The sequence below is a fragment of the Schistocerca serialis genome, chromosome 7 (genome assembly GCF_023864345.2).
Source record: "Schistocerca serialis cubense isolate TAMUIC-IGC-003099 chromosome 7, iqSchSeri2.2, whole genome shotgun sequence".
Taxonomy (NCBI): Eukaryota; Metazoa; Arthropoda; class Insecta; order Orthoptera; family Acrididae; genus Schistocerca; species Schistocerca serialis.
Window position 1 is genome coordinate 433507168 of NC_064644.1, and position 16615 is coordinate 433523782.

The 16615-nt window shown below is 41.8% G+C and overlaps 1 protein-coding gene across 1 annotated transcript in view; it reads left to right on the forward strand.

Moving 5' to 3' along the window:
* Positions 1–766: 766 nt before the first annotated feature.
* LOC126412077 (N-acetylgalactosaminyltransferase 6) overlaps positions 767–16615 on the forward strand; it is a 154622-nt gene continuing 138773 nt past the window's right edge. The window contains exon 1 of the mRNA XM_050081481.1: positions 767–1243. The gene's annotated coding sequence lies outside the window, so the exon portion shown is untranslated. The remainder of the gene's footprint in view (positions 1244–16615) is intronic.

The following is a 16615-nucleotide window of genomic DNA, read 5'->3' on the forward strand; positions in this document are numbered from 1 at the left end:
TCATTTTTCAAAAGGCCATAAGTCTATTTCATTTAAGTTTGAGCTGCGAGCAAACTGAAAATAGGGCATTTCGGTGAAAATACCCTGTACAACATAAACAGCAAGATCTTATTTCTACATCTGACTTCCGTTCAAAATAACATGCTGCCACAATTTTGGAACAGCCTTTGCTTTAATTGTTTATGTGTTTCATGAACAGGCCCAGGTAAAAAGCCAACTTTAAGGAATATCTTACCCATTCCGAGATAATTTTTAATCTCTCTGAAGTGATTTACTGACTCGCAAAGACGGCGGTCAATGTGTTTGTTTATTGTTAACCAAAGAAAGACATTAAGACAATGACATTCGGTACAATACGAGAGATCACTGGAGTGGATTTAGCTCTAGCGCAAACGCGCGAAACGGCTGCAGTAGCAATTACGACAGCTTTTAAATATGTTTCCATGTTAATGAAAGAAGCAGTTAGTCTCGAGCGGAAAAATCACTTTACTGGACGGTTGTGCGTCTTTTCGAAATTCATCAATGTTTCTCGAAGCTGCGGCTACAAGTATATTGAAATACTGTTTCAACACAGCTCGTATTTTCGCGAATACAAAAAGAAATTAGACATCCATGTAACCTTCATTCATCATAGTACCGTTTAATCTTCGTTTATTGACAATTTTTCTCTTTTACCGGCACCGACTGATACTCATTTTTATCACCTACAAATTTATTACATTAACGTTATCGCTGCACAGAGATTTCGTAATGCACGATAAGCCCTGAACTTCCGACGGAATTGTTGTGGGTGTTGGAAGTGGAAGCGAAAGTGAAAGCAGATGTTAGGTGTGTGATGTTACATGTGTCAAATAACTCGACCAGTCAAGAAGCACGACGTGTACGAGTTGAAATGACAGTCCAATAGTGCAGTGAAAGCTGTCAGTTAAATTTTATGGCGCTAACTTCTGGAACAGGAGTAACTGTTGACACGTTTTCCCTTCATGTTTAATGAGTGAATATAAGGAATGAAGCCTGTTAGTGATAACACAAGGTGATAGTGGCTGGGCAGAATAAGCGATTCGTCAGAGTCTTACGTATTGTTAAAGATACCACGTTTTTATGTATCATTTGAAAGAAATAAGACTCAGATATAAAACAGTTACTAGAAGAGACGAGAAACAGAGAACTAGTGGATAATGTGTTTTATAAGAAATATTCAGTGTAGATCCCGGTTGTTGTGATATATTACTAAATTTATCAGGTGAGTGAGGTTGTTTTACTCTTTAACTGTTGGAAACACCATTTTCGCACCCATTTAAGTTGTGCATACTACAGAAACATTATTTTTAAACTTTCGAAATTCTTGATTAGAAAAGAGTTAGTCTTATATCGGTTAATGTCTTTCTCTATCGCCCATGGTGTACTACAGAGAAGACCAGTCATATAGGCCATCAGTCTAGAAATGTAGCTTACATCATTTTACTGTGTGCGGATTATTGGAATTTCAGTATGGGATAGTAGAAAGCGATGTGTTTCTACACGTGGCTATGGTTTTCGGTCGATCAATGCGGACTACCTCACGTCATTTCACTGTGGAGTACACCTTTTCTAAAGTGTGCTCTGCCTGCATCGATTGTACATTTATTTTTCAATATCAGGTTTCCCCCTCATTTTGCCAGTAGACTGAAATGCCTTAAAAAAAACACTGGGATCCTGTTAAACATAGTGCCTGTTCAGATTCAGATCCTCAGTTGTACAGAATCTCATGATATGCAGTTATAAACAAATCAAAAGACATAACATTACATTACCTTAAAGTAGGCCTAGATATCAGTAGGTATTTGCATTCAGATGGCTAGTAAACTGAGGTGACATCTAAACTTGGGTAAGTTAACCAAGAAGTTCAGTTCTGCCTGCTTTGCACTTAGAAATCTCTCTCATTGTGTTGATTTGGATATAAGATTATTTCACTCAGTACTCTGCTCTAGCATTATCTGAGAAACAAATGCAACTATGGTAAAAATAGCATTTATTCTACAGCAGCATGCGTTAAGAATGTAATGTTAAGTTGATAATCAAACATCTTGTAGGAACCTCTTGACTCTCACTTCTGTGCCTATACATAAACTCTCTAATGGTACCGGTATTCATGGTTAATAAAAAGTGTGAATTTATTATGAACAATGTAGCTCACAAAAACAGAACTAGAAGTAAAAAATAATTTTCATACAGGGTGTACATCCCTTTATGGGGTTCAGAATGTAGTTTCATACTCTGATGCAGGACTCCATAACAAGTTGGTTGCATACATTAGGCAGGAAATTTCATATCCACAAAAATTAAAACTGCTTCTGAAAGTAGTAGACAAAGTTTGCAGTTTGAACAGCAAAGTAACTGATGGCCGCAGAAAAGAAGATATAAAATGCAGACACATAGTAACTCAGCAAGAAAATTTTTATTTGGAAAAGAGAGATATTGTAACATTCAATTTAAGTTTAGGAAGTCTTTTCTGGAAGTATTTGTATGGAGTGTAGCAATGTATAAAAGTGAACTATGGATGATAAATAATGCAGACTGGGAGAAAATAGAAGCTTTTGAAACCTGTTGCTAAAGGAGGGGGGGTCATAAATTGGGGATTACTGAAGAATGGGATACAACCCATCGGCTTTGACCAAGGATGTCAGAAGTTACCGCAGGTGATGCATTGCGTACAATTAACAGCAAAGATGACTGTTGAGAAACATAAGAATGCAGGACAAAGAGAACAGATGGTAGACTTATAACACACACATTCATATTTCGAACGTAATATTAAGTATATCGCTTCTATGAGTCCTAGCATCGTATTCTTCAGTTGGCCTGTATAGCTCAACTGAAGAATAGGATAGTAGTGCAAAAAATAAAGAAGGAAAAAAGAGGGCAGAAGTAACATTTAACATGGAAAACCTCACTTGACATGTACGAGTTGTATACCGAACTTCTGCTGATCTGTATAGGTGAACTGCAGTACAGGATACAAATTTAACATATGTCGGATTTTTCACCTTCATTAGCAGTAGTATCCTGTTTGTAAGTTGACCTATGAGGATCAACTGAAGTACGGGGTTCAAATTTTACGGGTGTTGCTTTTTCCGCCTCCGGAACTACTAGCATCCTATTCTTCAGTTGACAGAAATATTATCAAAGGCAAAAAGACAAACATACGTAAAATTCATATCCCATACTTCAGTTGATCTATCTAGATCAACTGAAGAAGATGATGCTAATGCTAGCAAAGGCAAAAAATAGTGACATACATAACTTTTGTATCCATTACTTCAGTTGATCTATATAGGTCAACTAAAGAACAGGATACTATCTTCGTAGTTCATCTGAGGTCTAGGATTTCTGTGTTACATATATCACTTTTTTCATCTTTGCTAACACTAGTATTCTAGGATAAATTTTTTTCATGTGTCTGTCTTTTTGCCTTCGATAGCACTAGCATCGACTGAAAAATATCGTAGTAATAATAGTGCCAGTAAAGGGAAAAAAAAGCAACAACTGTAAAATTTGTATTCTCTGCTGCAGTTGATGAACCCTGTTTCAAGTCTTCCATATTCATAGGAATAGATAAATCCGTTCATACAAATTAAAACCAAAAAGTAAAATTTGTCCAGAATGAAAAACAATTCTTCCAAAATATCTCAAATTCACTAAGAAAAAAAGTACCAAATGAATTGGAATGAACAAATGGTTTAAATTAATACAAGTGACAAAAGAAGATAACTGATTTATTATCTATGGCTCAAAAATAAAGACATTAATATCTATGAGTAAACTATGACGTAATTGGTCAAAAACGGTGGGTTGTATCCCGTTCTTCAGTTGACCCATAAATTGGATGCTTAGATCAGATAACTAATGAAGAGTTACTGAATGAAACCAGAGAGAAATTTATGGCTCAGCTTGACTAAAAGATGGATTAAGTTCATGGACACAGCTTGGAGCACCATAGAATAATGAATTTGGTAGTGGAGTGATGTGGGGGTTTTAAAAATTGTGGAGGTAGACCAAGGCTGGAATAAAATAAACAGGTTGAAATTGCTACAAGTTGTGGTAGTCATGCAAAAATAATTCTTGCACTGTATCGCTGGTCACAAAGCAGGTGTTTTGAAAGGCAGAGCTTTGCGATATTTTAATTACAGTCTTTTGATTTCCTGGATTGAAGCATGGGAATTTCAAAGAGCTGATCTCCATAGTTCGAGGATAACGTCGTTTTCCCAGATCCCATACTTCGGGTAAGACACCTCTTTCAGTTCAGATAATATACAAAGATTTTGATAATCTATTATCACCTTGGTGAGTACTCACAGTGGGCTAATAAGATAGTTGTCAATGTGTTTTCATAACATTCTTAATCAGCAAGATGCAGGTGTGAAATTTTTGTTTTCAAATTGAATAGGTAGGTTTTTTTCCAAAATAAGAGTTCTTGGTTATGCTGTTCTGTATGCATTTTGTGAAATTCTAGATAAGTTAATATAGTGTCAGCTATATATTGTTGTAGGTGTTGTTGTGGGTCCAGAGACCGGTTTGATGTGCTCTCCAGGGTAGTATATCTTGTGCAAGTCTCTTCATCTCTGTTTAACTTCTGCAGCCTTTTAAATCCATTTGAAACTGGTTGCTGTGTTCAAGTTTTGCTCTCCTCCTACAATTATTACCCACCACACTTCCTCCATACCAAATTGCCAATCCCTTACAGCCTCAGATAGGTGCCATCAACCAATCCTTTCTTTTAGTTGAATTTCTTCTTTCCTTAGTTTGATTCATACCACCTCTTATTTTTACAAACAACATTTTTTATCTTCAGCATTATCCTGAAGCACCACAGTTCAAGGGTTTATATTGTCTTTTTGTGTTACACTTCTCCACAATACATTCAGAAAACACTTCATAACATTTAAATTTCTTCTTGATGTAAAAACAATATCTCTTTTCACGAAATGTTTTTATAGCTGTTCCCAGTGTGCGTGCTATCGATTTTCTGCTGCAGCCATTTTGCCACTTCTTTTGCTGCCCAAACAACAAAATTTATGTACTACTTTCAGTGTCTCATTTCCCAGTCTAACACCCTCAGCACTGCCTGATTTAACTCTACTACATTATATTATACTTGCTTTACTTTAGTTGATGTTCATCTTATAACCTCTTTTCAAGAAACTAATCATTCCATTCAACTGCTCTTTCAAGTCTCTGACAGAATTACAAAGTTGTCGGGAAACCTCCAAGTTTTTATTTCTTCTCTCTGAACAATTCCCTTTACAAACCTCTCCTTTGTATGTTCTGCTGCTTATCCAATGTACAGATTGAATAACATTGTGGGACAGGCTACAACCTCATCTCACTCTCTTCTCAGCAACTGCTTCCCTTTATTGTCCTTTGACTCTTTATAACTGCCATCTGCTTTTTGTACGATTTGTAGATAACTTTTTTGCTCCCTATATTTTCTCTCTCTTTCTTTCACAGTTTGAAATAGAATATTTGTATCAATATGGTCAAAAGCTTTCTCTAAATGTCGAAATTTTATAGATATATATTTATCTTTCTTTAATCTGCCTTCTAAGAAAAGTCATAGAGTCAGTATTGCCTTACATGTTTCTACGTTTACCGAGGAGTTAGTCTGTGATTAGTAAGTACTGGACTCACATTCAGGACAACAACAGCTCAAATACTTGTCTGGCCATCAATATTTATGTTTTGCTTGGACAACAGCACTAAGGCTGCCACTAAAGCTGTGATATTTATATTGAAATAGGTAGGTTTGTGTCATTGGTACCTGTATCACTAACTCTTCTGGAAGTTTAGAAAACTATATGATGCAAGCTGTTACGTGTTTTTCTAGTCTGCAGTCGGAAGACTGGATAAAGCCATTCCCATACTAGTCTACCCTGAACAACAGAGCCATTCAGTAGATATAGTTAATTGGTGAATTGGTCACATTTCCAAGTAGTGTGCTCCCTCCCATTTTCTCCAACATATAGAACGAGAAAATCTGAGGTTCACTGGAGAAAGTGAGGGGTGATCATTTAACCAAAGTATGGCTGGTTGGCAGATGTGTTTGTAGGGCTAGTAAACCAAAGTTCCCAACATGTGCATTTGCTCCAGTTATCTACAGTACTATCATAGAAGGCAATGAGTAAACATATGACTTGGTCATTTTATTAACGTCAGCAGGCACATTTGACACTTTGTGTTACAGTACACTTTTAACATTGTACAGAGCAGAAGGTTTGTTGAATTTTACAGTGATTTGCATATTCTTCTTTGAAAAGTGTTTTTTCTGAAAATACTAAAACTATTGAAATTACGAAAAAGCTTACTAGCAATGGAAACCCAGGAAGGAAGAACATCAGTATGGAAAGGGTAATGAATACTACAAATGTTCGCCTTTCGGATGAAGTTATTCATCAGATGAAGAAGGGCGCTAAGACCTGACTGCGACTGAATGCAACAAAAGCAGCAAACTAGCTGGGGTGGAAAGTTGGCGTAAGGGAGAAGCATGGGGTTGGTAGTGTGAGAGATAGAAGGGTAAGGATGGGTTTGCTGCTGATTAGAGTGTGCAGGTACTTGCTGGGTACTGACTAGGGCTGCTAGCTGCAGCATGGGGAGACTGTGTTGGCAGTTTGGAGAGGGGCAGGGAATTAAAAGAAGAAAGGGAGAGTCATAGTAGGAGGAGAGGTGATACTCCTACATGGCGCGTCCCAGGTGGCGGATAGGGAGTTCCTCACTGGTTTACCGGCGGACTTGAGTGAAATAAAATAGCTCTTGCGGACCAAACACACCCTCTGCGGTTAACAACCATAGTTGTAAATCGGGGCTTGTTCCAACTAAGGTTGACAAAGTGCCGAAACGATATTTGTGTGGGGGTATTGTAATGGAAATACTTCTGCTGTTTGTGGAGAAAAGGCGGAATGATTTCCTAACCACAGAGTACCATATGTAGGCGTGTTTACTTGTGATTTCATTAAACTTCATGAGACTTGTGCAGTGCCCAGCGGAAATATTTCATTTAAACGTGTACATGAACGGTGTGCGGATGAAACCGAAAACATTATTCAGTTGGTAGAAAGTAACACTTCAACAAGTGCACCCAGTATTTCTACAGGTATATCAGGGTTCCACATACAAGAAGATGGCAGATATTACATGTTCACAGCCTGTGTCTATAATTTACAGTGGATTCAACACCTTCAAGAAGTAGACAGCTGAAGTTTTGTTATTGGCTAATTGAAAAGTGCTGAGTAATTCCATTAATACTTCTCACTGGTGAAGGCACATAGTATCAATAACACTTATAATTCACATTGTTGAGCCAATGAAAACCCACATGCATTTGTGGAGACACATTTTCAAGCAGACTTTCTCTATAAATGTGTAGTGTGGTATGTGTGATAGATGAACAACTGATTGGGCCATTGTGTTGTTATATTCTCTTAAAACACCCCACAGTGCCTTTGGGGATGCGTGAAAGACTAAGTCTACAAAGATAAAGTAAACACGAGATGAACTGATTGTATTATGAATAGTGCTGCCCATCAAGGTGACCTCAGAAGAGTGGACTGTTGACATGAGAACTCAAAAGTACAGTGAAGTTGGAGATGAAATTTATTAAAATATACTTTGAAGTTAATCATTTGCCTTTGCTTACCGCCTTCAGTGAGTAGTTGTTTAGGTTACGTCTACAGCTTTGTGTCTGTAACCTATAAAAACTGGACACATTTTCTATGGAGTATTTCATTGACTATACTACAACCTCTTAAAATATTTCATCATCATCAGTTTTCTGCTATATTAGCAGGTCCTTTGCCTCTCCATTTCCTGTGATCCATCGCTTTCTTCTTAAGGCTGCTGTATGTTGTACCGTCCATCATGTCATCTAGTATCTGAAATCTTTTCCTTCGTCATTCCCTTTTCCCTTCTACAGAACCTTCTAAAACTGTTTTTATCAGTCCGTCATTCTTTCTTAATAGATGCCCAATCCAATTTCTTTTTCTTCTTTGCATTACATCTATTAACTGTCTTTTCTCTCCCACTCTTCTCAGTAGCTCTTCATCTTAAAAGCCTCCAGCCTTTCTCTGTCTTCCTTCCTCAAAGTCCCTGTTTCAGTGTCATACAGAAGAATACTCCATGCAAAACATTTTGTGAGTCTTTTCCTCAGTCCTCTGTCCAGACTGCTGCAGAAAATTCTCCTTTTCTTATAAAATGCCTCTTTTGCCATTGCTGTCCTTGTTTTAATTTCTGTGCTGCACTTCCAGTTGGTGTCTATCCCACTTAAATATTTACTATTTCCCTAAAACACCCTTTGTGTGTGTGCGTGTGAGCACGCACGCATAAAGTCTGTTAGAAAGCTTAATGTGTTTATAAGTAGCTCTACAGACAAAGAGCACCAACAGATATTTTGAGGCGTACACTTAAATGGATTTATACAAATGTATTTATTGTTAATCTTTCTCCTGCCAAATTGGCAGCATAGATGAATCTGTAACTGCCAAGACAGAAACTATGTACTAAATCAAAGTGCTTCAATCGAGACATATATTTCCATTTCCACTAAAAGAAGAAGGTGTACTGAAACAGAAGAACAGATCGAAGAAAAATTGCTAAAACCATTAAGCCATGAAATGGACAGTTCAGTGTTTGGATTTTTATTAATGTATGTTTATTGGTTCAGTTATCAGGTCATAATCAATACCCGGTATTGCAGTGATGCAAGCGTGTACTTTCAAAAGTCCATGCATGTAGCAATGCTGTGTCATCCGCCTCATGTGTGTGTGTGTGTGTGTGTGGGGGGGGGGGGGGGGGGGAATCACGTCAGAGCCCACCGCAGGCCCCAGTCTATTTAAGGCTCGCAGAGCTATGCTTGACCTCAACCTCAGTTCTCTACGTGTATTGTTACAGCTCTTTCTGTATGTAATTGGTTCGTGCTGAAAGTTACTTAAATACTGTGTTCACCTTGTTAATACTTCTGTGGAATAAAGTCTACTGGTTGTCTTACATAATTACAATAGATATCTTAACTGGAGACATTCTAAGTACATCTTTGATACTCATATAAATGTATGTGGATCTTTGTCACTGATGCTTATCCATCCAAATAGGAGAATGCAATTGGTGTGGGCCACATAATGGCATACACTTTCCTTGCATCAAGTGGATACATAGCCTCATCATCACATTAAATTTATATGCAGATGTACGGCTCCCTAGAATTTTTAAATGTGTCCAGAAGCAGCTAAAGGTATACCTGATTTGGCAAAAAGCACAAACATTTCTTTAGTCCAAATCTAGACACTGCTATAGCCACTTCACATCTCACATCTAGTTCAGTATTATTTTTTCCCCCAAAAGTGAAATTACCACCAGGAGTCCTTGTTTTCACTTTCAGATGTTGTGTGTGCCCATAGAGTGCTCTTGAACTATCTTACTAAAGAAGTACATATAGCATTCACTAAGTAATTTGCACTGGTATGAAGATAAGTTTCCACCAAAACAGAAATTCGTATTTCTTGCACAAAATATAATCTCTGTGTGTGAGGATAGATAGCTATTCAGCTACAGAAGAGAACCATGTTGGCTCCTTCCTATGCCAACCTTTTCATGGGTCACTTGGAAGGGGCTCTCCTGGGATCCATAAGTCTTTAGCCACTGGTTTGGTTTAGGCACATTGATGACATCTTTACCATATGGATTAATGGTGAGGCTGACCTACTAAAATTCCTGTAATCTCTGAATACCTTCTCCCAATTAAATTTCACATGTTCCTATTCCGAATCCCATGCCACTTTCCTTGATGTTGATCTCGTACTCACTGAAGGCCAGCAACTACTTCCATCCACATTAAACCTACCAACAAACAACAGTACTTACATTTTGACATTTGTGATCCTTTCCATATCAAACGTTCACTTCCATACAGCCTTGGTATCTGAGGCAGACGTATTTGCTCGAATGCAGACTGTTTACAGCAATACACCGCCATTCTCACCTCAGCCTTTACTGCATGTAATTGCCCCACCACCCTAGTAAAACAGCAAATTTCCCAGGCCATCATGTCCAATCCAGGTACTGCCGATGCACCCACAAAACAGCTTTGGAGCACACCATTGGTGACTCAGTATTATCGTGGCCTGGAATTTGTTAATCAGTTACTTCGACAGGGCTATGACTTACTAAAATCGTGCCCTGAAATGAGATCCATTTTGTCTGAAATTTTGCCCACCAAACCTAGAATAGCTTTCTGTCGCCCTCCCAATCCCTGCAATATTCTTGTCAGACCCTATGCTGCTCCTGCATCCACCCCTGCTGGTCCAGGGGTTAGAATAGGCCCGAGGTATTCCTGCCTGTTGTACGAGGCGACTAAAAGGAGTTTCACACATTTCGGCCTTTGTGATGGTCCTCTGTAGGGTTTGACCTCCATTCTTCAAAATTTTCTCAAAGAGCGAGCCAATTAGGGAAGGGCAGCTCACAAGGTGCATTGTGTCCATTGTGCATTGAGATCTTTAGCCCACTTTCTCTTTGTCACATTGCAGTCCTGCCCATTCTCCATCTCTTGGGTGAGGACACCTTCCTGGGTGCGTTTTCTACCATGCACGGTGCAGTGTCGATTTCTGCATGACGATGACCATGGACTTCTTTGCACCTGATATCCAACATGCTAGCCAGTCCGCTGTGATGGAGCTGCCATGTACCCTGTTGGCTGTAGCCCCCTGACTACACAGGGATCGCTCTGCTGATGCCTGCACTGTCAACTCCCCACGTATGCCAAGGGGTAGATGCCCATCCTCCTGGGGCATCGGGACTCCCTGCTATGGCCATCCTGCCAGGTGGCCTTTGCTGTGGCTGGGTGGCACCTGTGGGGAGGGCTCCTGGTCGGAGTGGGTGGCATCAGGGTGGATGATACGCGATGAAGCATAGTCCATCATGTCCTGGAGGTGAAACACCAGCAGTCTCTAAGCAATCACGAGCTCAATTCAACACACAGAAGTACAACTGCAAATCGTTCCCCTCCCTGGCCACACCATGGGAGGAACGTCAGGCTAAGGATGGCAGAGGATCTTATTTGCCCTAGTACCTTGTATCTTCGAGAGCTGATGGGGAATCTTTCATGATGATGAAGCCTCAGTTTTTGTTGAGCATGTAGAGGACATGCCCCATAAGAGCTTAAATATGGTCCAGGATATCATATATCACAGGGCCCTTCTTTTGCAGTCTGATGATGAGCTGCATGCCAATTTAGAACAGCGAAGAGTACATTTCGTCTTGCGTGTCCACCGGGATCCGAAGGATAATCAGGTTGCCACCAGTGCCTTCATCTTGGCCTTCGAGGGTGATACGTTGCCCGAGAAGGTCAAGCTGATGGTCTACCGATGTGATGTAAAGACCTATATTCCTCCCCCGATGCAGTGCATTAAAGGGACCACATCCTGCCTATCTAACCCATGTTAATTTAGGCAAGTATTTGACCCATTTCTGAAAAAAACTATTGATGCAAGACATTATTTTGACTGCATGTTACATGATGCTAATAGAGTCAACTGTACTAAAATCTACTTTATCCATTTTGTAGTTTTTAAGAAATACTTCTTTAAATTTATTAACAAAAAATATTAAGTTTTTTCTGCAGAAAATATTTTTTTGTGAACTTCCTAATGGGCGAATATTAATGAATGTAGTACCAGAGGTGACTTTTTATGTTATGGAGAGTCTCTGAAAATTTCATTCATTTATCTATGATAGTTTCTGATATTATGGGGCATATGTACTGAAAATTTTAGTTTGCGGGAAACTTTTGAAATTTGTTACTTACAGTTAATTAAAACTGTCCTGCTGCATATGATGGCCCTTCCTTGGTCTCTAGCAGGTCTTCCAGCTTCTTTTTCACCTTCCTGGATGTTTGCCTTGCGTTCTTGGCCATATTAGACGCAGACCTGTCTGCATCGGCTATCCTCATTTTATTGCAGTGTTGCAGCCCAGTGATCATATTTTCAGCAGGATTAATTCCCAGCTTTTTCAGTACCCAACACTTTCCAATATTACCACCACTGAATGTAATAACAGCATCATGAACTCCTAGTTTCATTGTATGCATGCCTACAAATACAGTTTTAGGAAGGCGGTTCCAAATTATGCTGTTGAAACATTCATTTGGGTTCTGTGTCTGCCCATGCAGACATTTCCTGAGAAGGTCAGGATGAGCCAAGTCTCTGAAAACAGGTTTATTTGCCATAATAACAGCAGCAGGAAGAGAATGCTGGTGAGAATAAGAATCTCCAGTTGCCTGAGCCCTATTGTATTTGCACTACGAATTTTCTCGTGATGGACACAGTCCATGACGTGGCTTATGATCAGTGGAGGGCTTATGGAAGAATATGGCCCAAACATCTCTCTTCATTGCCTCCAGATTTTCTTTATTTCTCCTAATTGCCTGTCCATAGTATACCTGCAAGTTTTCTATAACAACTACTCGTAATCACACTTGAACAAAACTAACCACGTGTTTGAAAGCGTGTTGTTTACAAACAGGAGAAACAAAAGAATACCGACCGTTGCATTCCAAGGATAGCCAACACACTCGAGAGTAAAAAACAAATCCCTAATGTGCAATGTAGGGGATATAAAGGTCTAAAATATATGCAGAAAAGTGGGTGACAGGAAAGTGGGCGACAGAAGAGTGGGTGCGGCACATAAACAAACGTGGTAGGAAAATGCTCTTTAAATGCTCGAAAACAAAATTTTTTCAGCAAAACCCTTTTAAGAGTACTTACATAAAACCTAAATCTATCGAAATATGATGAAAACCAAAAATCAATTTTTTTTTACCAGAACCACAGTGTGGGCTCCTTAAGAACAGGAAGTTCGGCCATATGTCTTACCACTGTACTTCCACCGTCACATGTCAAGGTTGTGGACGCCCGTCACACCCCAATACTCCATGTGCCCCACCTCCCATCTGAATCAACTGCGGTGAGCACCATTCGCCTTGCTTACCAGACTGCAGGATTCTCCAGAAAGAAAGGAAAATCATGGAGTACAAGACCATGGACTGACTGACCTACACTGAGGTTAAGAGAAAATTTGAACACTTGCATCCTGTACGTATGACATTGTCTTACACCACCGCTACAACAATAATTGTGGCACCATCAGCTCTGCCAACCTGTCACCTCTCAGAGCCAGAAGACTACACCTGCCCCCTTGATGGTTGGGGGCACTTCCGTCTCTGTTGCTCCTGCACCACCTACTTTGGGAGCAAGCCCCCCGCCCCCCCCCCTCCCCTCCCCCAACCATCGGGGACGTCCGTCCCCCTCTTCTAAACTGGAGAAGCGTAAGTCTCCTTTGGCTTCTCTCGCTACGAAGGGGTCCCTTGGGTCACTCCCTTCCTCCAAGGTTTCTGCTCGTGGGAAAAATGACGCACGCCAGTGGCTGAAGAGCCCAAAAGCAGCTGGTCATAGGGCTTCATGCTCATCTTCAGTCCCGGAGTCTGAACCAGTGAAGTCCTCCCAGCCAGGGAAACCCAAGGAGCAGCGAGAGAAATCCAAAAAGAAAACCCCTAAGACCAAGGAAATTGCAGTGGCAGCCACACCACCGCTACCTACAAGCTCTATGTCTGAAGATGGGGTGGAGATTATGGCATCTGCTGAGGACCTAGCTCTCACCACACCCTCAGACAAAATGGATATAGACTGCTCACGCAATAAGTTGGTAGCAGCAGGTGACTCTGAGGCGTAAAGTGTCTCATTGAAGGTTCTATGCCTTCCATGTCTCACAATGACGTCATCCTGCAGTGGAATTGCGGCGCCTTTTTCCATCACCTGGCTGAGCTACGGAAACTCTTAAGCTTTACACCTGCTATCTGCATTGCCCTCCAGGAAACGTGGTTTCCAGCGATGCGGACCTCTGCCCATCGCGGCTGTAAGGGATATAACAGGAACTGTAGTGACTATAATCGAGTGTCAGGTGGAGTTTGCGTTTATGTCCTAAACTCAGTCTGTAGTGACACTGTGCCGCTTCAAACCCCCCTTGAAGCTGTGGCTGTGAGAATGAGGACAGCATAGGAAATAACTGTCTGCAATGTATATCTTTTTCCAGATGGTGCAGTACCCCCCAAATGTATTAACTGCACTGATTGATCAACTCCCTAAACCTTTCCTACTTTTCGGAGCTATTAATTCCCACAACCCCTTGTGGGGTGGCACCATGCTTAATGGCCGAGGCAGAGATGTCGGAACTTTACTGTCGCAATTCAACCTCTGCCTCTTAAATACTGGGGCCGCCACACATTTCAGTGTGGCTCATGGGAGTTACTCGGCCATTGATGTATCAATTTGCAGCCCAGGACTTCTTCCATCTAACCACTGGAGAGCACATGACGACCTTTGTGGTAGTGACAACTTCCCCATCTTCCTGTAACTGCCCCAGCATCGGGCACATGGACGCCTGCCCAGATGGGCTTTGAACAAGGTGGATTGGGGAACTTTCACCTCTGCTGTCACTGCTTAATCTCCCCCATACGGTAACATCGATGTGGTGGTTGAGCAGGCGACTAGCACAATTGTTTCTGCGGCAGAAAACGCCATCCCTCGCGCTTTAAGGTGCCCAAGGAGTAAAGCAGTCCCTTGGTGCTCGCCGGAAGTCGGTGAAGCAGTTAAGGAGCGTCGGCGAGCTCTACAGCAGCATAAGCGGCACCCTTCTCTAGAGCACCTATTAGCCTTTAAATGGCTGTGTGTCGGCTTTCACCAACGTATCAAACGTCGGAAGCAGGAGTGTTGGGAGAGATATGTCTCGACCATTGGGTGCCGTACATCACCTTCTCAAGTCTGGGCAGAGATCAAACGTCTTTTCGCGTACCAGGCCCCAACAGCTGTCCCCGGTGTTACCATAAATGGCGAGTTATGTACCAACGCAAACGCGATTGCCGAGCACTTTGCTTGAGCCTCTGTGTTGGAGAATGCCCCCCCCCTCCCCCCCCCCCCCCCCCCCACCCTTTTGCACTTTCAAATGGCGGCTGGATGCAAAAGTCTTCTCATTCACTACACACCACAGTGAATCCTATAACGCCCCATTTACAGAGTGGGAGCTCCTCAGTGCCCTTGCACATTGCCCCGACACAGCTCCTGGGCCTGATCGTATCCACAGCCAGATGATTAAACATCTCTCATCAGACTACAAACGACAATCCTCATCATCTTCAATTGGATCTGGTGCAATGGCGGGAGAGCACCATCATTCCAGTGCTCAAACCCAGTAAAAACCCACTTGATGTGGATAGCTATCAGCCCATCAGCCTCACCAACGTTCTTTGTAAGCTGCTGGAATATATTGTGTGTCGAATATTGGGTTGGGCCCTGGAGTCACGTGGCCTACTGGCTCCATGTCAGAGCGCCTTCTGCCATGGTCACTTTACCACTGATAATCTTCTGTCCCTCGAATCTGCCATCCAAACAGCCTTTTCCAGACATCAACACCTAGTTGCCATCTTTTTTGACTTACGTAAAGCATACGACCAACCTGGCGACATCATATCCTTGCTGTATTGCACGAGTGAGCTCTCTGGGGCCTGCTCCCAGTTTTATCCAAAACTTCCTGTCGCTCCATACTTTCGGTATCCAAGTTGGTGCCTTCCATGTTCCATCCATGTCCAGGAGAATGGAGTACCGCAGGGCTCTGTATTGAATGTCTCTCTCTTTTCAGTGGCCATTAACAGTTTAGCAGCAACTGTCGGGCCTTCTGTCTGACCTTCTCTGTATGCAGATGACTTCTGCATTTCGTAGTGCTGCTCCAATACTGGTGCTGCTGAGCGTCACCTACAGGGAGCCATCCACAAGGCGCAGTTGTGGGCTCTAGCCCACGGCTTCCAGTTTTCCGCCATGAAGACATGTAGATGTATGGCATGCATTTCTGTCAGCATCGTACTGTTCATTCGGAACCAGCACTTTACCTTAATGATGATCCACTCACTGTAGTAGAGACATATTGATTCTTAGGTCTGGTTTTTGACACTTGTTTGACTTGGCTTCTTCATCTTCCTCAGCTTAAATGGAAGTGTTGGCAGCACCTCTATGCTCTCCGCTGCGTGAGCAACACCAACTGGAGTGCAGATCGCTCCACGCTGCTGCAGCTCTACAGAGCCCTTGTGCAATCCCGCCTTGACTATGGGAGTGTGATTTATGGTTCGGTAGCACCCTCAGCATTGTGTTTGCTCGACCCATTGCACCATTGCGGAGTTGGAGTAGTGGCAGGAGCTTTTAGGGTGAGTCCAGTGACAAGCGTACTGGTGGAGGCTGGAGTCCCTTCATTGAACACCAGACATGCACAACTGCTTGCCAGTTATGTTGCACACATTCATAGCTCTCCTGAACATCCTAATTACCATCTTCTTTTCCCAACCACGGCAGATACCTCCTGCATAGGCGGCCCAGGTCAGGGCTAATGATTGCGGTTTGCGTGCGACTGCTTCTGTCTGAACTGGAGTCGTTCCCTTCACCACCTCTCCTCGAGGTCCATTCATGTATACCTCCATGGTGTAGCTGTAGGCTGAAGCTTCGTCTTGACCTTTTGCGTGGCCCTAAGGACTCTGTTAACCCTGTGGCTCTCC